This window comes from Pelobates fuscus, chromosome 13 (genome assembly GCF_036172605.1).
Source record: "Pelobates fuscus isolate aPelFus1 chromosome 13, aPelFus1.pri, whole genome shotgun sequence".
In the NCBI taxonomy this organism is placed as follows: Eukaryota; Metazoa; Chordata; class Amphibia; order Anura; family Pelobatidae; genus Pelobates; species Pelobates fuscus.
The window spans coordinates 67,435,779-67,462,413 of NC_086329.1; the positions used below are offsets into that span (position 1 = coordinate 67,435,779).

Below are 26,635 nucleotides of genomic sequence, written 5' to 3' on the forward strand. Positions count from 1 at the left end.
ACCACAGGAAATTGAGCAAACTTAAGCTCCTCTTTGGGTAACAGCTAGTCAAGCATAGGACAATGCATAAGACAAAGTAGTCACAACTTTGTCTAATGTTTTAAAGAAAACTAGATCATATAGGAACAAAAGAAGAGAGAGAGGAGGAGAAGAGGAAGCAATTGGGGGGAAAGGTAAGTTCAGCATGACAGTGCCGCTTTAAGGACGGAGGCAATTGTGCAAGTTCTGACCAAAACAAAGCTATATGTATGTTCAATCATAATTTACTGCACCCATATTAAGTGCACCCACATGTATTATATATAATATTGTTCAGGAGAAATTCACATCAAATATTTATATATGGAACACAATTTTATTTGTATAAAATCTAAAATTGTCAGAATTGTAAGTTCTGCATGGCATTTTAACTGTGAATGTCATAATATTGTTATATATGAACGTCATATACTGCAATAAAACACACATATGTGAATGCTGTGATTTCCCACGAGTACAAAAGTACCCTATATGTACAGGTTTTATGGGGTTTTGGAAAATTACAGGATCAAATATAGAACGTGTCCATTTAAGTTTGCCATATTACGATAATGCAGCCCAGAAATTAGACATATCCACATCTTGGCATACTGTTAGCAAAATCCCAACTCTCCCGGGCATTCCAGGAGTCTCCTACATTTTAATTGCGGCTCCTGGGCACCTGCAGAGTCTATATAATATCCTGGAAATCTAGCTTTTTATTTTAGAGCGAGAACACTCTTGCGCAAAAAAAAAAAAAAAAAAAAGATTTCCCGGATTTTACAGTACGACGCCATAAGGGAAAAGCACTATAATAGCAGGGAGCGTCACATCCCCTGATAGCCCTGATCTGGGTAAACAACATATCCCCAAATCACCCAGATCGGTTCAGGGGTTTAGGAATTTCCTGGAAGTCTTATTTTTGCCCCACCACTGGGGCATTGTGCTAAGTCCCAATATGCACAAATAGTGTTTTTAAAAGGCAATACACCCCAGGGACCATAGTCACAGGGCAAGAGGCTGGCAAGCAGGCCTCTCCAAATCCCAGTGACGAAGTTGCTTTTGTCACACATCTTCCCTCACAGGGGGAGACTAAACAGATACTTGACCTCCTGTCGGTCAGTACCTGAATTAGTCGAGCAGCCCACCCACAACCAAGTACTGCACCTGTAGTTCTCGGGTGTCCAGCTTTGTCCTGTCTGTCCCAAGCTGCAGAGGGCACGTCCGCCGCCCCTGATCTCCCTTGTGCTCCCAGGCATAGAGCGTTGTAGGTACGTGGTTGGCAGAGGCAGGCGGTGCTCTGCCTTGATGCCAGCGCTTCTGCTGGAAAAACCTGTAGGCAGTCAGGCTCTGGACCAAGGGAAAGGGGATGGCAGAGGCTAACAGCGCTCTGCCCAGATTCCAGCTCTTCTACTGGAAGGGGGTCTTCTACTGGAAGTGGGTATTGACGTCTCCTCCACTACCCCCATTACTCGGTTAGGCAGCTGCTGCTGGAGAGGGGGACCGGTTGTGCCCTCTCTCTGTAAAGTACACGGCCGCTGGGGAATGAGACCAGTAGTCTCCACTCCTTGTAGGACACACTGCTGCTGGGGAGAGAGACCAATTGTCTTCTCTTCCTGTAACGCTGCTTGGTGCTGCATAGTGGTAGCGACCATCTCCACTCCCAGTGATGCTTGCTGCTGCTGAGATGAGGGACCGACAGTCTCCTCTCTTTGTGACACGGGCTGCCGCTGGGGAGAGAGACTGATTGTCTCCTCTCCCTGTAACGCTGCTTGGTGCTGGATAGTGGTAGCGACCATCTCTACTCCCAGTTATGCTTGCTGCTGCTGAGATGATGGACCGACAGTCTCCTCTCTCTGTGACACGGGCTGCCGCTGGAGAGAGAGACCCGTTGTCTCTTCTCCCTTTATAACACACTGCCGCTGGGGAGAGAGACTGATTGTCTCCTCTCCCTGTAACGCTGCTTGGCGTTGGATAGTGGTAGCAACCATCAACACTCTCAGTGATGTTTGTTGCTGCTGAGATGAGGGACCGACAGTCTCCTCTCTCTGTGATACAGGCTCATTTTTAGGGGGGGCACATGGAGGACCAGGGACAAAAGGAGGGGGGCACATTTAACCCTGCCCTCGCCGCAGTTTGACCCCGCCCCTGCCACATGTTAAGCCCCGCCCCCGACACAATGTGTTTTGTTTTTTTAATAATCCCTGGCGGAGGATTCATTATTTTTCACCAGGGATTATGAGTCCATACACACAGACAAAGACTGCTGAGTCCACACACACACACAGACACAGACTGCTGAGTCCATACACACACACACACACATATACAGACTGCTGAGTCCATATACACACACATACACAGACTGATGAGTCCATACACACACAGAGACTGCTGAGTCCATACACACACACAGACTGATGAGTCCAGACACACACACAGACTGCTGAGTCCATACACACACAGACACACAGACTGCTGAGTCCATACACACACACCGACACAGACTGCTGAGTCCATACACACACACAGACTGCTGAGTCCATACACACACAGACACAAACGCAGACTACTGAGTCCATACACACAGACACACACACACAGACTGCTGAGAATTAATGCCCCTATTTATACATGACAAAGCCTTACTGGCCTTAGCAATTGCCGATTGATATTGCACATTGTTGCCTAATTTGTTGTTTATCGCAACTCCTTCTTGTGTGTTATTGTCCCTTATTCACTACCATTTAGGATGTAAGCTGCTTGCTCACACACACACACACACACACAGAATGCTGAGTCTGTATACACACACAGACTGCTGAGTCCATACACACACACAGACTGCTGAGTCCATACACACACAGACACACACATACTGCTGAGTTCATACACACACACATACACACACAGACTGCTGAGTCCATACACACACAGACACACACAGACTGCTGAGTCCATACACACACAGACTGCTGGGTCCATACACACACAGACACACGCAGACTGATGAGTCCATAAACACACAGACTGCTGAGTCCACACACACACACACATACACACACAGACTGCTGAGTGCACACACACAGACACACACAGACTGCTGAGTCCATACACACACATAGACACGCACACAGACTGCTGAGTTCATACACACACAGAGACTGCTGAGTCCATACACACACACACACAGAGACTGCTGAGTCCATACACACACAGACTGCTGAGTCCTTACACACACACACACACACAGACACATACTGCTGAGTCCATTAAAACACACAGACACACACACACACACACACACGCACGCACAGACAGCTGAGTCCATACACACACACAGACTGCTGAGTCCATACACACACAGACTGCTGAGTCCATACACACACAGACTGCTAAGTCCATACACACACACACAGACTGCTGAGTCCATACACACACAGACTGCTGAGTCCATACACACACAGACTGCTGAGTCCATACACACACAGAGACACAGACTGCTGAGTCCATACACACAAAGACACACACAGACTGCTGAGTTCATACACACACACCGACACACACAGACTGCTGAGTCCATACACACACAGACACACACAGACTTCTGAGTCCATACACACACAGACTGATGGGTCCATACACACACAGACACACGCAGACTGCTGAGTCCACACACGCACAGACTGCTGAGTCCATACACAGACACACACAGACTGCTGGGTCCATACACACACACACAGACACACACAGATTGCTGAGTCCATACACACAAACACACACGCAGACACAGACTGCTGAGTCCACACACACACACACACATACACACACAGACTGCTGAGTGCACACACACAGACACACACAGACTGCTGAGTCCATACACACACATAGACACACACACAGACTGCTGAGTTCATACACACACACAGACTGCTGAGTCCATACACACACACACACACACACACACAGAGAGACTGCTGAGTCCATACACACACACACACACACACAGACACATACTGCTGAGTCCATTAAAACACACAGACACACACACACACACACAGACTGCTGAGTCCATACACACAGACACACACACACACACAGACAGCTGAGTCCATACACACACACAGACTGCTGAGTCCATACACACACAGACTGCTGAGTCCATACACACACAGACTGCTAAGTCCATACACACACACACACAGACTGCTGAGTCCATACACACACAGACTGCTAAGTCCATACACACACAGACTGCTGAGTCCATACACACACAGAGACACAGACTGCTGAGTCCATACACACAAAGACACACACAGACTGCTGAGTTCATACACACACACCGACACACACAGACTGCTGAGTCCATACACACACAGACACACACAGACTGCTGAGTCCATACACACACAGACTGCTGGGTCCATACACACACAGACACACGCAGACTGCTGAGTCCATACACACACAGACTGCTGAGTCCACACACACACACATACACACACAGACTGCTGAGTACACACACACATACACACAGACATACACAGACTGCTGAGTCCATACACGCACAGACTGCTGAGTCCATACACAGACACACACAGACTGCTGAGTCCATACACACACACACAGACACACACAGATTGCTGAGTCCATACACACAAACACACACGCAGACACAGACTGCTGAGTCCATACACACACACACACAGACACACACACACAGACTGCAGAGTCCATACTCACACAGACACACACACACATACTGCTGAGTCCATACACACACAGACACACAGACTGCTGAGTCCATACACACACAGAGCCACAGACTGCTGATTCCATACACACACACACACAGACAAAGACTGCTGAGTCCATACACACACAGACTGCTGAGTCCATACACACACACACAGACTGCTGAATCCATACACACACACACAGACTGCTGAGTCCTTACACACACACACACACAGACACATACTGCTGAGTCCATTAAAACACACAGACACACACACACACACAGACTGCTGAGTCCATACACACACATACACACACACACACACACACACACACAGCTGAGTCCATACACACACACAGACTGCTGAGTCCATACACACATAGACTGCTGAGTCCATACACACACACACACAGACTGCTGAGTCCATACACACACAGACTGCTGAGTCAATACAAACACAGACTGCTGAGTCCATACACACACAGACTGCTGAGTCCATACACACACAAAGACACAGACTGCTGAGTCCATGCACACACAGACACACACAGACTGCTGAGTTCATACACACACACAGACACACACAGACTGCTGAGTCCATACACACACAGACACACACAGACTGCTGAGTCCATACACACACAGACTGCTGGGTCCATACACACACAGACACACCCAGACTGCTGAGTCCATACACACACAGACTGCTGAGTCCACACACACACACACACACACATACACACACAGACTGCTGAGTACACCTTCACACACACAGACATACACAGACTGCTGAGTCCATACACACACAGACTGCTGAGTCCATACACACACACACAGATTGCTGAGTCCATACACACACACACACACACACACAAGCAGACACAGACTGCTGAGTCCATACACACACACACACACATACACACACACACAGACTGCTGAGTCCATACTCACACAGACACACACACACATACTGCTGAGTCCATACACACACAGACACACAGACTGCTGAGTCCATACACACACAGAGACACAGACTGCTGAGTCAATACACACACGCACACAAACACAGACTACTGAGTCCATACACACACAGACTGCTGAGTCCACAGACACACACACACACAGACTGCTGAGTCCATACAGACACAGACACACAGAGACTGCTGATTCCATACACACACACACACACACAGACAAAGACTGCTGAGTCCATACACACACAGACTGCTAAATCCATACACACACACACACAGACTGCTGAATCCATACACACACACACAGACTGCAGAGTCCTTACACACACACACACAGACACATACTGCTGAGTCCATTAAAACACACAGACACACACACACACACACACAGACTGCTGCGTCCATACACACACATACACACACACACACAGCTGAGTCCATACACACACACAGACTGCTGAGTCCATACACACACACAGACTGCTGAGTCCATACACACACAGACTGCTGAGTCCATACACACACACACAGACTGCTGAGTCCATACACACACAGACTGCTGAGTCCATACACACACAGACTGCTGAGTCCATACACACACAACGACACAGACTGCTGAGTCCATGCACACACAGACACACACAGACTGCTGAGTTCATACACACACATCGACACACACAGACTGCTGAGTCCATACACACACAGACACACACAGACTGCTGAGTCCATACACACACAGACTGCTGGGTCCATACACACACAGACACACGCAGACTGCTGAGTCCATACACACACAGACTGCTGAGTCCACACACACACACACATACACACACAGACTGCTGAGTACACCTTCACACACACAGACATACACAGACTGATGAGTCCATACACACACAGACTGCTGAGTCCATACACACACACACACACACAGACTGCTGAGTCCATACACACACACACACAGACTGCTGAGTCCATAAACAAACACAGACACCGACTGCTGAATACACACACACACACACAGAGAGACTGCTGAGTCCATACACACACATACACACAGACTGCTGAGTCCAAACACACAGACAAAGACTGCTGAGTCCATACACACAGACAAAGACTGCTGAGTCCATACACACACACAGACACAGACTGCTGAGTCCATACACACACACAGATACTGATACCGGAGAAACTGACGGAAGCCAAGCACAGAGAGATGGACACAGGTTTCTTCAGGAAGGAAGAGATTCTTTATTGGATCACCGATCGGGACTCAGAGGGACTAGCGTCACCAAAATACAGCAAAGTCTGAGTACTGAATACATAGAGTACATTCCTTATATAGCACTGTAGCTCCTCCCACAATTAACTACACCCACACATACCCTTAACCTATTTAATGAATAGAGTCTAAACTCATCCATCCGGTCTAACCACGTGGCTCATCTGATACAAAGGAGAGGGACGCGTAATTCCAGTTCTTACATTCCTGCACCTGGTCAGTACAGTGATGACAGTATCTTAGCTACGTGTAATTAACCAACTGATACTACAAACACATATACATACATATGCCTTGTGGCAATCTTAGCCTGCTAAACTTGTATTTTACTGGAATTACATCACAATACAGACTGCTGAGTCCATACACACACAGACACAGACTGATGAGTCCATACACACACAGAGACTGCTGAGTCCAGACACACACACAGACTGCTGAGTCCATACACACACAGACACACAGACTGCTGAGTCCATACACACACACAGACACAGACTGCTGAGTCCATACAAACACACAGACTGCTGAGTCCATACACACACAGACACAAACGCAGACTACTGAGTCCATACACACACAGACACACACACACACACACACACAGACTGCTGAGTCCATACACACACACACACAGATTGCTGAGTCCATACACACACACACAGACTGCTGAGTCCATACACACACAGACACACACAGACTTCTGAGTCCATACACACACACAGACACAGACTGCTGAGTCCATACACACACACAGACTGCTGAGTCCATACACACAGACACACACACAGACTGCTGAGTCCATACACACACACACAGACTGCTGAGTCCATACACACACACAAACTGCTGAGTCCATACACACACACAGACTGCTGAGTCCATACACACAGACACACACACAGACTGCTGAGAATGAATGCCCCTATTTATACATGGCAAAGCCTTACTGGCCTTAGCAATTGCCGATTGATATTGCACATTGTTGCCTAATTTGTTGTTTATCGCAACTCATTTTTGTGTGTTATTGTCCCTTATTCACTACCATTTAGGATGTAAGCTGCTTGCTCACACACACACACAGAATGCTGAGTCCGTATACACACACAGACTGCTGATTCCATACACACATACAGACTGCTGAGTCCATACACACAGAGACACAGACTGCTGAGTCCATACACACACAGACACACGCAGACTGCTGAGTCCATACACACACAGACTGCTGAGTCCACACACACACACATACACACACACACAGACTGCTGAGTGCACACACACACACACACACACACACAGACACACACAGCCTGCTGAGTCCATACACACACATAGACACACACAGAGACTGCTGAGTTCATACACACACGCACACACAGACTGCTGAGTCCATACACACACACACACAGACTGCTGAATTCACACACACACACAGACACATACTGCTGAATCCACACACACACACACACACACACACACAGACTGCTGAGTCCATGCACACACACACACAAACACACAGATACGACTGCTGAGTCCATACACACAGACAAAGACTGCTGAGTCCATACACACACACAGACTGCTGAGTCCATACACACACACAGACACAGACTGCTGAGTCCATAAACACACAGACACAGACTGTTGAGTCCATACACACACAGAGACTGCTGAGTCCACAGACACACACACACACAGACACACACACACAGACAAAGACTGCTGAGTCCATACACACACAGACTGCTGAGTCCATACACACACACACACACAGACTGCTGAATCCATACACACACACACAGACTGCTGAGTCCTTACACACACACACACACACACACAGACACATACTGCTGAGTCCATTAAAACACACATACACACACACACACAGACTGCTGAGTCCATACACACACATACACACACACACACACACAGCTGAGTCCACACACACAGACTGCTGAGTCCATACACACACACAGACTGCTGAGTCCATACACACACAGACTGCTGAGTCCATACACACACAGACTGCTGAGTCCATACACACACAGACTGCTGAGTCCATACACACACAGACTGCTGAGTCCATACACACACAAAGACACAGACTGCTGAGTCCATGCACACACAGACACACACAGACTGCTGAGTTCATACACACACACCGACACACACAGACTGCTGAGTCCATACACACACAGACACACACAGACTGCTGAGTCCATACACACACAGACTGCTGGGTCCATACACACACAGACACACGCAGACTGCTGAGTCCATACACACACAGACTGCTGAGTCCACACACACACACACACACACACACACACACATACACACATAGACTGCTGAGTACACCTTCACACACACAGACATACACAGACTGCTGAGTCCATACACACACAGACTGCTGAGTCCATACACACACACACAGACTGCTGAGTCCTACACAAACTGCTGAATACACACACACACACACACACACACACAGAGACTGCTGAGTCCATACACACAGACACAGACTGCTGAGTCCATACACACAGACAAAAACTGCTGAGTCCATACACACACACAGACACAGACTGCTGAGTCCATACACACACACACAGATACAGACTGCTGAGTCCATACACACACACAGACACAGACTGATGAGTCCATACACACACAGAGACTGCTGAGTCCAGACACACACACAGACTGCTGAGTCCATACACACACAGATACACAGACTGCTGAGTCCATACACACACACAGCCACAGACTGCTGAGTCCATACACACACACAGACTGCTGAGTCCATACACACACAGACACAAACGCAGACTACTGAGTCCATACACACACAGACACACACACACACACAGACTGCTGAGTCCATATACACACACACACACACACACACAGGCTGCTGAGTCCATACACACAGACACACACACACACACACACACACAGACAGCTGAGTCATACACACACAGAGACTGCTGATTCCATACACACACAGACTGCTGAGTCCATACACACACAGACTGCTAAGTCCATACACACACGCACAGACTGCTGAGTCCATACACACACAGACTGCTGAGTCCATACACACACAGACTGCTGAGTCCATACACACACACAGACACAGACTGCTGAGTCCATACACACAAAGACACACACAGACTGCTGAGTTCATAAACACACACACCGACACACACAGACTGCTGAGTCCATACACACACAGACACACACAGACTGCTGAGTCCATACACACACAGACTGCTGAGTCCACACACACACAGACTGCTAAGTACACACACATACACACATACATACACAGACTGCTGAGTCCATACACACACAGACTGCTGAGTCCATACACAGACACACACAGACTGCTGAGTCCATACACACACAGACTGCTGAGTCCATACACACACAAAGACACAGACTGCTGAGTCCATGCACACACAGACACACACAGACTGCTGAGTGCATACACACACACCGACACACACAGACTGCTGAGTCCATACACACACAGACACACACAGACTGCTGAGTCCATACACACACAGACACACACAGACTGCTGAGTCCATACACACACAGACTGCTGGATCCATACACACACAGACACATACTGCTGAGTCCATACACACACACACAGACTGCTGAGTCCATACACACACAGACACAAACACAGACTACTGAGTCCATACACACACAGACACACACACACACAGACTGCTGAGTCCATACACACACACACAGATTGCTGAGTCCATACACACACACACACACACAGACTGCTGAGTCCATACACACACAGACACACACAGACTTCTGAGTCCATACACACACACAGACACAGACTGCTGAGTCCATACACACACACAGACTGCTGATTCCATACACACAGACACACACACAGACTGCTGAGTCAATACACACACAGACTGCTAAGTCCATACACACACGCACAGACTGCTGAGTCCATACACACACAGACTGCTGAGTCCATACACACACACAGACACAGACTGCTGAGTCCATACACACAAAGACACACAGACTGCTGAGTTCATACACACACACCGACACACACAGACTGCTGAGTCCATACACACACAGACACACATAGACTGCTGAGTCCATACACACACAGACTGCTGGGTCCATACACACACAGACACACACAGACTGCTGAGTCCACACACACACACATACACACACAGACTGCTGAGTACACACACATACACACAGACATACACAGACTGCTGAGTCCATACACACACAGACTGCTGAGTCCATACACAGACACACACAGACTGCTGAGTCCATACACACACAGACTGCTGAGTCCATACACACACAAAGACACAGACTGCTGAGTCCATGCACACACAGACACACACAGACTGCTGAGTTCATACACACACACCGACACACACAGACTGCTGAGTCCATACACACACAGACACACACAGACTGCTGAGTCCATACACACACAGACACACACAGACTGTTGAGTCCATACACACACAGACACACACAGACTGCTGAGTCCATACACACACAGACTGCTGGACCCATACACACACAGACACACGCAGACTGCTGAGTCCATACACACACAGACTGCTGAGTCCATACACACACACACACACACACACACACACACACACACACACACACACACACACAGACTGCTGAATCCATACACACACACACACACACACAGACTGCTGAGTCCATACACAAACACAGACACAGACTGCTGAATACACACACACACACACACACATAGATACTGCTGAGTCCATACACACACACACACACACACACAGACTGCTGAGTCCATACACACAGACAAAGACTGCTGAGTCCATACACACAGACAAAGACTGCTGAGTCCATACACACACACAGACACAGACTGCTGAGTCCATACACACACAGATACAGACTGCTGAGTCCATACACACACACAGACCCAGACTGATGAGTCCATACACACACAGAGACTGCTGAGTCCAGACACACACACAGACTGCTGAGTCCATACACACACAGACACACACAGACTTCTGAGTCCATACACACACAGACACAGACTGCTGAGTCCATACACACACACACAGACTGCTGAGTCCATACACACAGACACACACACAGACTGCTGAGAATTAATGCCCCTATTTATACATGACAAAGCCTTACTGGCCTTAGCAATTGCCGATTGATATTGCACATTGTTGCCTAATTTGTTGTTTATCGCAACTCCTTCTTGTGTGTTATTGTCCCTTATTCACTACCATTTAGGATGTAAGCTGCTTGCTCACACACACACACAGAATGCTGAGTCCGTATACACACACAGACTGCTGATTCCATACACACACACAGACTGCTGAGTCCATACACACAGAGACACAGACTGCTGAGTCCATACACACACAGACACACACATACTGCTGAGTTCATACACACACAGACACACACAGACTGCTGAGTCCATACACACACAGCCACACACAGACTGCTGAGTCCATACACACACAGACTGCTGGGTCCATACACACACAGACACACGCAGACTGCTGAGTCCATACACACACAGACTGCTGAGTCCACACACACACACACACACATACACACACAGACTGCTGAGTGCACACACACACAGACACAGACTGCTGAGTCCATACACACACATAGACACACACACAGACTGCTGAGTCCATACACACACACACACACAGACTGCTGAGTCCATACACAAACACAGACTGCTGAGTCCATACACACAGACACACACACAGACTGCTGAGAATTAATGCCCCTATTTATACATGACAAAGCCTTACTGGCCTTAGCAATTGCTGATTGATATTGCACATTGTTGCCTAATTTGTTGTTTATCGCAACTCCTTCTTGTGTGTTATTGTCCCTTATTCACTACCATTTAGGATGTAAGCTGCTTGCTCACACACACACACAGAATGCTGAGTCCGTATACACACACAGACTGCTGATTCCATACACACACACAGACTGCTGAGTCCATACACACAGAGACACAGACTGCTGAGTCCATACACACACAGACACACACATACTGCTGAGTTCATACACACACAAAGACACACACAGACTGCTGAGTCCATACACACACAGCCACACACAGACTGCTGAGTCCATACACACACAGACTGCTGGGTCCATACACACACAGACACACGCAGACTGCTGAGTCCATACACACAAAGACTGCTGAGTCCACACACACACACACACATACACACACAGACTGCTGAGTGCACACACACACAGACACAGACTGCTGAATCCATACACACACATAGACACACACACAGACTGCTGAGTCCATACACACACACACAGACTGCTGAGTCCATACACAAACACAGACTGCTGAGTCCATACACACAGACACATACACAGACTGCTGAGAATTAATGCCCCTATTTATACATGACAAAGCCTTACTGGCCTTAGCAATTGCCGATTGATATTGCACATTGTTGCCTAATTTGTTGTTTATTGCAACTCCTTCTTGTGTGTTATTGTCCCTTATTCACTACCATTTAGGATGTAAGCTGCTTGCTCACACACACACACAGAATGCTGAGTCCGTATACACACACAGACTGCTGATTCCATACACACACACAGACTGCTGAGTCCATACACACAGAGACACAGACTGCTGAGTCCATACACACACAGACACACACATACTGCTGAGTTCATACACACACACAGACACACACAGACTGCTGAGTCCATACACACACAGACACACACAGACTGCTGAGTCCATACACACAGACTGCTGGGTCCATACACACACAGACACACACAGACTGCTGAGTCCATACACACACAGACTGCTGAGTCCACACACACACACACACATACACACACAGACTGCTGAGTGCACACACACACACACACACACACACACAGACACACACAGACTGCTGAGTCCATACACACACATAGACACACACACACATACTGCTGAGTTCATACACACACACACACACACAGACTGCTGAGTCCATACACACACACACACAGACTGCTGAATCCACACACACAGACAGACACATACTGCTGAATCCACACACACACACACATACACACACAGACTGCTGAGTCCATGCACACACAGAGACAGACTGCTGAGTACATACACACAGACAAAGACTGCTGAGTCCATACACACACACAGACTGCTGATTCCATACACACACACACAGACACAGACTGCTGAGTCCATACACACACACAGACACAGACTGCTGAGTCCATACACACACACAGACTGCTGAGTCCAAACACACACAGACACAAACGCAGACTACTGAGTCCATACACACACAGACACACACACACACAGACTGCTGAGTCCACACACACACACACACACACACACACACACACACACAGATTGCTGAGTCCATACACACACACACACAGACTGCTGAGTCCATACACACACAGACACACACAGACTTCTGAGTCCATACACACACACAGACACAGACTGCTGAGTCCATACACACACACAGACTGCTGAGTCCATACACACAGACACACACACATACTGCTGAGTCCATACACACACACACACACACAGACTGCTGAGTCCATACACACACACAGACTGCTGAGTCCATACACAGACACACACACACACAGACACAGACTGTTGAGTCCATACACACACAGAGACTGCTGAGTCCATACGCACACACAGACTGCTGAGTCCATACACACACAGACACACACAGACTGCTGAGTCCATACACACACAGACACACAGACTGCTGAGTCCATACACACACACACACACACACAGACTGCTGAGTCCACACACACACACACACACACACAGATTGCTGAGTCCATACACACACACACACAGACTGCTGAGTCCATACACACACAGACACACACAGACTTCTGAGTCCATACACACACACAGACACAGACTGCTGAGTCCATACACACACACAGACTGCTGAGTCCATACACACAGACACACACACATACTGCTGAGTCCATACACACACACACACACACACACAGACTGCTGAGTCCATACACACACACAGAGTGCTGAGTCCATACACAGACACACACACACACAGACACAGACTGTTGAGTCCATACACACACAGAGACTGCTGAGTCCATACGCACACACAGACTGCTGAGTCCATACACACACAGACACACACAGACTGCTGAGTCCATACACACACAGATACAGACTGCTGAGTCCATACACACACACAGACACAGACTGATGAGTCCATACACACACAGAGACTGCTGAGTCCATACACACACACAGACTGAAGAGTCCAGACACACACAGACTGCTGAGTCCATACACACACAGACACACAGACTGCTGAGTCCATACACACACACAGACACAGACTGCTGAGTCCATACACACACACAGACTGCTGAGTCCAAACACACACAGACACAAACGCAGACTACTGAGTCCATACACACACAGACGCACACACACACACACAGACTGCTGAGTCCACACACACACACACACACACACAGATTGCTGAGTCCATACACACACAGACTGCTGAGTCCATACACACACAGACACACACAGACTTCTGAGTCCATACACACACACAGACACAGACTGCTGAGTCCATACACACACACAGACTGCTGAGTCCATACACACAGACACACACACATACTGCTGAGTCCATACACACACACACAGACTGCTGAGTCCATACACACACAGACTGCTGAGTCCATACACACACACAGACACAGACTGCTGAGTCCATACACACAAAGACACACAGACTGCTGAGTTCATACACACACACCGACACACACAGACTGCTGAGTCCATACACACACAGACACACATAGACTGCTGAGTCCATACACACACAGACTGCTGGGTCCATACACACACAGACACACACAGACTGCTGAGTCCACACACACACACATACACACACAGACTGCTGAGTACACACACATACACACAGACATACACAGACTGCTGAGTCCATACACACACAGACTGCTGAGTCCATACACAGACACACACAGACTGCTGAGTCCATACACACACAGACTGCTGAGTCCATACACACACAAAGACACAGACTGCTGAGTCCATGCACACACAGACACACACAGACTGCTGAGTTCATACACACACACCGACACACACAGACTGCTGAGTCCATACACACACAGACACACACAGACTGCTGAGTCCATACACACACAGACACACACAGACTGTTGAGTCCATACACACACAGACACACACAGACTGCTGAGTCCATACACACACAGACTGCTGGACCCATACACACACAGACACACGCAGACTGCTGAGTCCATACACACACAGACTGCTGAGTCCATACACACACACACACACACACACACACACACACACACACACACACACAGACTGCTGAATCCATACACACACACACACACACACACACAGACTGCTGAGTCCATACACAAACACAGACACAGACTGCTGAATACACACACACACACACACACACACACATAGATACTGCTGAGTCCATACACACACACACACACACACACAGACTGCTGAGTCCATACACACAGACAAAGACTGCTGAGTCCATACACACAGACAAAGACTGCTGAGTCCATACACACACACAGACACAGACTGCTGAGTCCATACACACACAGATACAGACTGCTGAGTCCATACACACACACAGACCCAGACTGATGAGTCCATACACACACAGAGACTGCTGAGTCCAGACACACACACAGACTGCTGAGTCCATACACACACAGACACACACACAGACTGCTGAGAATTAATGCCCCTATTTATACATGACAAAGCCTTACTGGCCTTAGCAATTGCCGATTGATATTGCACATTGTTGCCTAATTTGTTGTTTATCGCAACTCCTTCTTGTGTGTTATTGTCCCTTATTCACTACCATTTAGGATGTAAGCTGCTTGCTCACACACACACACAGAATGCTGAGTCCGTATACACACACAGACTGCTGATTCCATACACACACACAGACTGCTGAGTCCATACACACAGAGACACAGACTGCTGAGTCCATACACACACAGACACACACATACTGCTGAGTTCATACACACACACAGACACACACAGACTGCTGAGTCCATACACACACAGACACACACAGACTGCTGAGTCCATACACACAGACTGCTGGGTCCATACACACACAGACACACACAGACTGCTGAGTCCATACACACACAGACTGCTGAGTCCACACACACACACACACATACACACACAGACTGCTGAGTGCACACACACACACACACACACACACACACACACACACACAGACACACACAGACTGCTGAGTCCATACACACACATAGACACACACACATACTGCTGAGTTCATACACACACACACACACACACACACAGACTGCTGAGTCCATACACACACACACACACAGACTGCTCAATCCACACACACAGACAGACACATACTGCTGAATCCACACACACACACACATACACACACAGACTGCTGAGTCCATGCACACACAGAGACAGACTGCTGAGTCCATACACACAGACAAAGACTGCTGAGTCCATACACACACACAGACTGCTGATTCCATACACACACACACAGACACAGACTGCTGAGTCCATACACACACACAGACACAGACTGCTGAGTCCATACACACACACAGACTGCTGAGTCCAAACACACACAGACACAAACGCAGACTACTGAGTCCATACACACACAGACACACACACACACAGACTGCTGAGTCCACACACACACACACACACACACACACACAGATTGCTGAGTCCATACACACACACACAGACTGCTGAGTCCATACACACACAGACACACACAGACTTCTGAGTCCATACACACACACAGACACAGACTGCTGAGTCCATACACACACACAGACTGCTGAGTCCATACACACAGACACACACACATACTGCTGAGTCCATACACACACACACACACACACAGACTGCTGAGTCCATACACACACACAGACTGCTGAGTCCATACACAGACACACACACACACAGACACAGACTGTTGAGTCCATACACACACAGAGACTGCTGAGTCCATACGCACACACAGACTGCTGAGTCCATACACACACAGACACACACAGACTGCTGAGTCCATACACACACAGACACACAGACTGCTGAGTCCATACACACACACACACACACACACACACAGACTGCTGAGTCCACACACACACACACACACACACACACAGATTGCTGAGTCCATACACACACACACACAGACTGCTGAGTCCATACACACACAGACACACACAGACTTCTGAGTCCATACACACACACAGACACAGACTGCTGAGTCCATACACACACACACAGACTGCTGAGTCCATACACACAGACACACACACATACTGCTGAGTCCATACACACACACACACAGACTGCTGAGTCCATACACACACACAGACTGCTGAGTCCATACACAGACACACACACACACAGACACAGACTGTTGAGTCCATACACACACAGAGACTGCTGAGTCCATACGCACACACAGACTGCTGAGTCCATACACACACAGACACACACAGACTGCTGAGTCCATACACACACAGATACAGACTGCTGAGTCCATACACACACACAGACACAGACTGATGAGTCCATACACACACAGAGACTGCTGAGTCCATACACACACACAGACTGAAGAGTCCAGACACACACAGACTGCTGAGTCCATACACACACAGACACACAGACTGCTGAGTCCATACACACACACAGACACAGACTGCTGAGTCCATACACACACACAGACTGCTGAGTCCAAACACACACAGACACAAACGCAGACTACTGAGTCCATACACACACAGACGCACACACACACACACAGACTGCTGAGTCCACACACACACACACACACACACAGATTGCTGAGTCCATACACACACACACACAGACTGCTGAGTCCATACACACACAGACACACACAGACTTCTGAGTCCATACACACACACAGACACAGACTGCTGAGTCCATACACACACACAGACTGCTGAGTCCATACACACAGACACACACACATACTGCTGAGTCCATACACACACACACAGACTGCTGAGTCCATACACACAGACACACACACAGACTGCTGAGAATTAATGCCCCTATTTATACATGACAAAGGCTTACTAGCCTTAGCAATTGCCGATTGATATTGCACATTGTTGCCTAATTTGTTGTTTATCGCAACTCCTTCTTGTGTGTTATTGTCCCTTATTCACTACCATTTAGGATGTAAGCTGCTTGCTCACACACACACACAGAATGCTGAGTCCGTATACACACACAGTCTGCTGAGTCCATACACACACACAGACTGCTGAGTCCATACACACAGAGACACAGACTGCTGAGTCCATACACACACAGACACACACATACTGCTGAGTTCATACACACACACAGACACACACAGACTGCTGAGTCCATACACACACAGACACACACAGACTGCTGAGTCCATACACACACAGACTGCTGGGTCCATACACACACAGACACACGCAGACTGCTGAGTCCATACACACACAGACTGCTGAGTCCACACACATACACACACAGGCTGCTGAGTGCACACATACACACACACAGACACACACACACAGACTGCTGAGTCCATACACACACATAGACACACACACAGACTGCTGAGTTCATACACACACACACACAGACTGCTGAGTCCATACACACTCACACACACACACACACAGACTGCTGAATCCACACACACACACAGACACAGACTGCTCAATACACACACACACACACAGACTGCTGAGTCCATGCACACACACACACACACACACACACACACAGACAGACTGCTGAGTCCATACACACAGACAAAGACTGCTGAGTCCATACACACACACAGACACAGACTGCTGAGTCCATACACACACACAGACACAGACTGCTGAGTCCATACACACACACAGACACAAACTGTTGAGTCCATACACACACAGAGACTGCTGAGTCCATACGCACACACAGACTGATGAGTCCATACACACACAGACACACACAGACTGCCGAGTCCATACACACACAGACACACAGACTGCTGAGTCCATACACACACACACACACACACACACACACAGACTGCTGAGTCCATACACACACACAGATTGCTGAGTCCATACACACACATACACACACACAGACTGCTGAGTACATACACACACAGACACACACAGACTTCTGAGTCCATACACACACACAGACACAGACTGCTGAGTCCATACACACACACACAGATTGCTGAGTCCATACACACAGACACACACACAGACTGCTGAGTCCATACACACACACACTCACAGACTGCTGAGTCCATACACACACACACGGACTGCTGAGTCCATACACACAGACACACACACAGACTGCTGAGTCCATACACACACACACACACACACACACAGAATGCTGAGTCCATACACACAAAGACTGCTGAGTCCATACACACAGGGAGACTGCTGAGTCCACACACACGCACACAGACTGCTGAGCCCATACACACACAGACTGCTGAGTCCATACACACACAGACTGCTGAGTCCATACACACACACAGACACACACACACACACACACAGACTGCTGAGTCCATACACACACAGACTGCTGAGTCCATACACACACACAGACACACACACACACACACACACACAGACTGCTGAGTCCTTACACACACACACACACACACAGAGAGAGACACACACAGAGACTGCTGAGTCCATTCACACACAGACACACACACAGACTGCTGAGTCCATACACACACACAGACACAGACTGCTGAGTCCATACACACACACACACACACACACACAGACTGCTGGGTCCATACACACACACACACAGACTGCTGAGTCCATACACACACCAGACTGCTGAGTCCGTATACACACACAGACTGCTGAGTCCATACACACACACAGACTGCTGAGTCCACACACACACACACACACACACACAAAGACACAGACTGCTGAGTCCATACACACACACAGACTGCTGAGTCCATACCCACACAGACACACACAGACTGCTGAGTTCATACACACACACAGACACACACTGACTGCTGAGTCCATACACACACAGACACACACATACTGCTGAGTCCATACACACACAGACTGCTGAGTCCACACACACACACACACACACAGACTGCTGAGTCCATACACACACACACACACACACACACTCCTGAATCCATACATACACACACACACAGAGACTGCTGAGTCCATACACACACACACACACACACACAGACTGCTGAGTCCATACACACACACAGACTGCTGAGTCCATACACACACACAGACACACACACAGACTGCTGAGTCCATACACACACAGACACAGACTGCTGAGTCCATACACACACACAGACACAGACTGCTGAGTCCATACACACACAGAGACTGCTGAGTCCATACACACACACACAGAGACTGATGAGTCCATACACACACACACAAAACACACACAGACTGCTGAGTCCATACACACACAGACTTCTGAGTCCATACACACACATACACACACACAGACTGCTGAGTCCATACACACACACAGACACACACACACACACAGACTGCTGAGTCCATACACACACACAGACACTCACACAGACTTCTGAGTTCATACACACACAGACTGCTGAGTCCATACACACACACGCACACACACACACACCAAGCCTACCTGTCACTGGAGGCTGTTGCTGGGGGTCAGACAGCCATCTGCTGGCCTTTCCAGCAGCAGCAAGGTCTGCTGCTTTAAGGTGGGGGCGGGGCTTATGTGCGGGAGGCGGGGCTTCATTTGAGGGCGGAGCCTGTGTCGGGGAGCCTGTCAGACAGCACCCAGCGCTCAAGCTGCTCTGTCCTGCATTCCCTCGGGCTGTCACACACTGTAACAGTGCGAGGGAATAGAATGTAAACACATGGCCAGCAAGTTGCCGGCATTTGCGGGGGGGCCAAAGAGGGGGCACAGCATGATGTAGGGGGGGCCATGGCCCCCTCTGCCCCCCCCCCTAGCGATGCCACTGCAGGGGAGAGAGTCCGTTGTCTCTTCTCCCTTTATAACACACTGCCCCTGGGGATCTGGGCCGGCTGCCAAGCATCTCTGCAGGGCCGGTAGAGAGACCTCGGTCCCATCTCTACCTGCCGACTGTGGGTCCTCCCAGGACCAGTCTACTGCTGGTAGGGAAGCAGGGGGTACCTCATTGGGTACCTCAGCTGGTCTTGCCAGTTGTAGTGCTGCAGGTATGGGTCTGGTATCCATCTGTCCTGCAGGTTATGCTGAGATTGAATCAAGCGGAACAGATGTTGGTAGTCCTGCTCCAGCTCCCACTCCCTTTGGACCAGGAATGTCAGATCTGCTCTTACCCCCCTTTCGGGAGGCCAGTCTTGCAGGGAGGCCCCCTGTAGTCATTAATGTCCCAGAATCTGGACTCTCCCATGCTCCCAAAATCTGTTTCTTCAAAGGCCTCCAATAACAGAATGGGGTCATTGTAATCCTCACCCTCGTGTCTGTCGTACTCATCCATCCAGGGAGCCGAACTGTGTCCCATCATAGTGCCTAGTATGCGTCATTCAGCCAGGGCCTCATGCCATACTCCTTTCCGGACTGCATCCCTGTAATCCGGGTGATCCTCCTCTTCATCATGGAACGCTGTCCAGGAACTAGCTCATTCCATGCTGCTGTAGCCAGGGGTGCTGCACGAGTACTAGCGTTGCCCTAATTATAAATCCACACGTTACCAGTGTCTCTAAGGTGGTGCTCCTCGCACTAGGAAGGCATCCCACCACTGCCACCAATGTGATGGACCGCTTGCCACCCCGACTGGGTGCCTCTGTCGAACAATCCTCCTAGTGCTCATCAAGGACCATCAGCACCGTACTCGACACCATAACCACCGCAAACCCCATGAACCGCCGCAGCTTGGTTGGGGTTTCGCCGTCCTCCACCCACCTTGGACCCAAGCTTCCAGTGGGTGAACCTATCCTTAGTCCAGAGAACGAAACGGGAACAGAAACAGCTCTTACAAGAGCTAGTGATTAAATTTTGGGGAGTATAGTGATTATAACAATCCCCAGAGTGTAGTTCTCCAATCCCACAAACATGAGCCAAGACTTCATGAAGAGTAGAACAGGTCTGTTTAATACAAGCCAACACTCATAATTTATACAATTCCTCAGGCCAGAGGCATACCTCCTGGACCTGATGGAACACAGGCACTCAAAGGACACAAACCAATCAGAACAATACAACAATGTCCAACACTCACACATACAGCACACAAACCCTCCCCTCTGCCTGTGATATAATTAACTAAGACAATAGGCTAACTCAATTAACTCTAAACAGAAAAATCATACATTTTACAAACCCCCAAAAGTACCCCAAAATACCACATATCCCCACATCCCCTGATAGCCTCGATCTGGGTGAACAACATATACAAAAATCACCCAGATCGGTTCTGGGGTTCAGGAATTTCCGGGAAGTCTTATTTTTGCCCCACCGTGCACATGGTCCCATGCCAAAAACAGTTCCATACACTCGAAGGCAAAACACTGCTGGACAATTTAAGATGGCCGCCACCACATGTTTGAATCTGTTCCAGTTAAAAGTCCAAGGGGCAGAAACAGTGCCTTTAAAATCCAATATGCCCGAATAGTGTTTTTAAAGTCACAGGGCAAGAGGCTGGCAAGCAGGCCTCTCCAAATCCCAGTGACAAAGGTGCTTTCGTCAAACTATCTATCTATCTATCTAAGAAACACTATAGTGTCAGGAATACAAACATATATTTCTGACACAACACAGTTACATAACTGAAAAGAGAAGTGCATCCATAAAGTTCAGCCTTTCTCACATTTGTTTTTGCTGTTGATTCAAAATTTGACAAAAAACTGTTTGAAGCACCAGTTTTGCAACAAACTAGTAAAAAAGCCCCTTCTTGACCCCAGAATTACAGTCCTTGGATTGAAGCTACTACCTCACTAATTAATAATATACCTGAATATTATGTTTTTACAAGTATTTATCCAATTTCTATTTAAACAGATAGAGTCTGATAAAACCACATCTTTATCCAGAGAATTCCACATCCTTATTTCGTATGGTCCTCATGATGTTATCGATGTATAACGACATATTGATGTGGGATGTAGACCTTTAGTGTTTGATCTCCTTTCTTGTGTTTACATACGCTCGAGTCTCGAGCATTTTGCTCTTAGATTTTCAGCGCGCATGTGCTCGGCAAACGGATGTACGTCACAGGAAATACGTCTGTGCGTTCCAAGTTGAAACGCACGCCGCCGGTGATCGGCATTATGAAGAATTTCAACGGGTATAAGAAGATTCTCCTTCACACGATCCACTACATATCCCTGAAGAAGTCCCTTATATATTACTTTGGACGAAACGCGTTGGAAATATGGACTATTGTTATATATATATATATGGATATTGTTCTTAATTTTTTATTCGAAATTTTATTATGTTTTGATCTCTTCTGGTCTTGTTACTCCTATTTGGAATTGTACTGTTCGTTCCATGCTGCTTTGGAGTTCCACAGAGAGTGGAGATATGCTCAGAACTTCCTTCTGTTTGTAAGTGTACCCAATAAATTTCTTTTGTACTTTTTATAACATACTTCACCATGTATGGCTTTTTTTTTTTCCATTTCTTTAAAGACATATATCTACTCGAACTGTGCATTTGAAGCTACTATCAAAGTTCATACTACATATACCCCAAGGGGGTGAGAGGCCTGATTTTCACCTTTGTTTGTGAGTTAGATATCACTATCACTTATTCACTTAGTATATATCACAGTGTTATGCTATGATCTATATATTTTGTTGTCTTAGATTCTACTACCATTGTATATAGAATATTTCTACTTTGGTCTTATTTTCAGGTTGTATATATACGTTGTATGCTTATTGGATGTGGGTTCCACCTTGTTGTTTTTTGTTTCACTATTTGGGTGATCAGTGAGGTTCACCTAGGACCCCTTCAATCTAAAGATTTATTATCTGTAATTAGCTAGTATACTACTTTGTTCTCACTTATTGTTATTACTGTAAAAATATTTTCCTTTGCCTTAGTCTACATCTCCTTTCTTCAATTCTAAATGTGCAACATTGTGATAGTCCTGTTTATGAACAGATTTCTGGACAATTTTTTTATATTCGGGGCCCCCCGAATATATTTGTAAAATGCCATCATAACCCCTCTGAGGTGTTAATAAAAGATGATATGTGCCTGAGCACAGACTTAATGATAGCCTGCATTCAAAGATATACTGTTTTTTCATAGCTCAACTTCTAGGGATGTGAAGGGCTAATACCAAATGTATGTCTTCAAGTACATACAATTTCTAGTAAATAAAAATTTAGCAGTTCTATGTTTTCTAGCTTTTTAACACAATTTAAAGTTAGCTATGCTGGTGAACATTAAGAGTTATAATCCACTTACCTGCTGTCATTTTAATGGATAAAATAGCTGCTGTCTGGGACTGTAACAACCATTAATAGGAGGCAGCACTAGGTCATATATGAATATAATGCCTAATAAAATACAATGCACACTAATCTCTGCATTCCCCATAAACACTACACTAGCACTACACACTAAAGGGAGAATTAAAAGTATAATATCCAATAAGCTCATGTTCAATATTTATATTTTGAATAAGCTTTTCAAATGATTTCATATTTTTGGATAAACATTTAAAATAATGCATTTAAAATATTAAAATAGCAACAAACAAAATGTATACAATCATATATAAAATGTGTCAATATATAAAAAAAAATATATATATATATATATTTTCAAAATATTAAATCGTTTTAAAGAGTATCAAAAATATTCAATCAAGGCATTAAGACCAAAGTAGTTATACAGAGTTAAAGAATTTTCCAGTTTGGCTTTTTAAAATTTAAATTTAACAGTAACCCTGTAATTATACAGTATATTGACACTAACATTCATTCCCTTCCATACCTTAACACAATTCTAGCACTAAACTAAAAATATCATATTATAGAAAAGAAGCAAATGATTTGTGGAATATTATGACATCTGTGGATATAAAATGTGTACAAGATCTGAGTTCTTACCAGTGTGCCCTTAATTTACTCCACCAACTTCTAAGCTGCCAAAGGTTAGTGTTCACTACCGAGGATCTTCAACAAATATTTGACAATCCAAAGTATGGTACAGGTTGATGCAATTGTGTATTTATTAACAACATAGCACACAATGATGTTATCGAAATATCCCAAACAATGATTTCTAAATCTTTCCAGTGAGACTATGGAGTTCAGTTTCTCTTATATAAAGCTTGCATGGCATTATTCACCCGGTTTCCATATATTAAAAGAACGCAGCAA

The 26,635-nt window shown here is 47.0% G+C and overlaps 1 protein-coding gene across 1 annotated transcript in view; it reads right to left on the bottom strand.

Annotated features, from left to right (window-relative positions):
- The window catches only part of LOC134583062 (protein Z-dependent protease inhibitor-like), a 325,782-nt gene extending 299,356 nt beyond the window's left edge, over positions 1 to 26,426 (bottom strand). The window contains exon 1 of the mRNA XM_063439818.1: positions 26,363 to 26,426. The gene's annotated coding sequence lies outside the window, so the exon portion shown is untranslated. The remainder of the gene's footprint in view (positions 1 to 26,362) is intronic.
- Between the last annotated feature and the right edge of the window lie 209 nt (positions 26,427 to 26,635).